The following is a 2,793-nucleotide window of genomic DNA, read 5'->3' on the forward strand; positions in this document are numbered from 1 at the left end:
TAGGGAGGGGGGGTGAATTTTACCAGTCTGGGATTATTCCCTGGGAATGTGACTAAGGCCTTGGTAATATAGGGAAGGGTGAAAAGGGAGTTACTGTTTAGTGGGGCATATGGTCTGAATTGGTATCTAAATGACATTTTCCTCTATTTCTTCTGCTTTTCAGTGACTTTTCCAGTGGGTCACTCCTAACCTGTCCCTCACAGGCAGTCTTTTAGTCCTGTCTTTTCTTCTCTGTGTCTATGCCAATCCTTTTGTTCCTTTAAGGGTGTATTTGCTCCTCCTCAGATGCACTGGGCCACCAGAATCTGGATGGAGCCAGCTACAGTCCATCCCCACTTCCCTGTTAGCTTGGGGGTGGGGGGCATTGGGGACCATGTAACATACACCAAGCTTTTTCACACAATTCCACCATGCCCATGGATCTCAAATTAATAACCCCTGCCCAAGTCTGAGTCTAAAACAGGTCTCTTATTTTCAGAGTGAACAGGGGTAAGGAAGAGGGAATGAGGTGAACCAGGAGATTCTTCCTGTTGTCTGAATTGCTGGGGAAGAGAAAGGTGGGGAGAGAGGTGATTGGGCCCCAGTGTGTACAGCCGCACTGGCAGCAGGCAGCAGCTAGCATCCAATCGTAGCCACATGCCTATTGTACTGTATAATTCTGTAGCTCTTTTGGCAGTGCTTACAGGCATGCTCTCTCTGAGTGCTATTGATTTCTTGGGGAAAGGAGATCAAAAACAAGTGTTATACTTCGTGTCGTGTGTTTTCTGGGGGAAGTAAATAGATTAGCCAAATTGGACAGACAAGATCAGGGCAAGGAGAGAAGAGGCTCCCTGGAACTGCCTTCCCTGAAATGGAATCTCTTAAAATGATCCACAGGGGAAATAAAATGATTAGGCAGGGCAGGAATTTATCCTGTACTCAGATTGAGTGTCGCATTTTGTTTCTGTCTCAGCTTCATGTCCTGGGACTCAAACCACCCTGCTTTCCATCGCATTGCTGTTTGATACCAGCAGCTCCGCTTGCCTTTATCTTGACCATGATGCCGGGGCTAACTGTCACTAAGTTTCTGGATACTGCTATACAATAGCACCAGGTGATAAAACTTTTTGTGATGATGTAAATGTTTAAACAGGTCTCTGCCATTAAATACAGTAGCCCGCTGGCCTTGTGGAGCTTTTCAGCACTTGAAAGGTGGCCAGTATGACTGTGAGACTGAATATTTAATTATAGTTAATTTAAATGTAGCTTTGTAGCTTTTTTTTTTTTTTTTTAAGAATGCTTTTCCATTTTGTTTATTTTTGTGGAAGAGCAGCTTAAGACCACTCAGTGGTTGTTCCTACCCATTCAGTGGCCTGAGCAGTGACCACATACTCCAGTCTTCAGTAGGGAAGGTACCAGCATGCCTTCAGTCTAGTCTGTAACTTCAGGTAGAGTAGCAGTGAACTCAGGAGCTGGAGCTGGAGCATTCCACTCACCCTGAAATTCCTCCTTGGTCAGGGCCTAGTTATCAGCAGCCTGCTCTTCCTTTTTGATCTCCTCAGGGTCTCTGTGGAAATAGAAATCAGGCTTGACCTCCCATGGGTCTCCATGGAAATGGTGCCACACATGCGCAGAACTTCCTAGGCCAACATCCACCACATCAGACCCACCGAGTGAGCTCCTTTGTTATTGCAAGAGATGGTGATGTCCACAGAGTTCAGAGGAGCATCCTCATTAACACAGAGCAGTGGTAGGCAGGTTAGCCTGTCTCTGTGAGAAGCTGGTGATCAGCCCTCGTATCAGTAACCACCAGAAGTCTCGACTCTCAGAAGGCTGCCTGGATCTGGTTAGTGAAGGTTCTAAGAGTAAAGAGGCCAGCAATAGGAATGGCTCCAGTAGCAGCAGCAAACTTCAGTACAGCTTGCTGGCCAGTATTCCCAGATGGTATGACATCGACATCAGCTGGGTTTGCAATGGCAACAAAGGCATGAGCTGCCAGAAGAACCTTCTCCAAGGTTCTTTTCAGATTTATGATGTAGATACCATCCCTTTTCCTTTTGCAGATGTACTGTTCCATTTGGAAGTCAAGGTTGGTGCCACCTAAGTGGGTTACTGCTGCAAGGAATTTGAGGACCATACTCTTCCTTCATTTGTAGGACACGAAGGGCTCCGAATATTGTGAAAGTTTCCTTTGAGTTACAGTGGGAATACAAAACAACACCATATGGACTCCTTCCTATGTAGTGCGGGAAGGCCATATGTAGCTATTTGCTATGTTCTCATGCATTGAAGTTTTAGATTCTTGCAGTCCCAGAAGTGTGAACCAGCAGCATCCACATCACCTGGGATTGGGAGATTGTTTTAGAAATGTGGTTTCTTGGGCCTCACTTCAGATCTACTGAACCAGAATGTACATTTTAACAATATCACCAGATATTACATGTATATTAAAGTTTGAGAAGCAGGTCTGGAAACGAGTAAGTCTCAGGAAGAGATGTGGTATCAATTAGAGTCAGCTGAGTTATGCTGTAGTAACAAACAAGCCCCAAGTCCAGTGACTTAAACAAATTTTGTTTCTCATTAATGCTTCTTGTCCCTGGTAAACCAGAGGGGGCTTTGTTCCACATCATTCTTACTCCAGGTTCCAGGCTAATTGGCCAGTGCTCTCTGCATCATTTGTCATTGGTGTTACGTAAGGGAGAACAGACAATGTGGTGAAACCTGTAATTTCTACTCACATTTCATTGGCCAAAGCATGTCGTGTGACTGCACTTAACTCAAAGGGGACAAGGAAGAGAAAGCTTGTCAAATGCC

At 45.2% G+C, this 2,793-nt stretch overlaps 1 pseudogene; it reads right to left on the reverse strand.

The window, feature by feature from the left end:
- Nucleotides 1-1,286: 1,286 nt before the first annotated feature.
- LOC131999799 (small ribosomal subunit protein uS2-like) lies at nucleotides 1,287-2,237 on the reverse strand (annotated as a pseudogene).
- Nucleotides 2,238-2,793: the final 556 nt, after the last annotated feature.

This window comes from Mustela nigripes, chromosome 1 (genome assembly GCF_022355385.1).
Source record: "Mustela nigripes isolate SB6536 chromosome 1, MUSNIG.SB6536, whole genome shotgun sequence".
In the NCBI taxonomy this organism is placed as follows: domain Eukaryota; kingdom Metazoa; phylum Chordata; class Mammalia; order Carnivora; family Mustelidae; genus Mustela; species Mustela nigripes.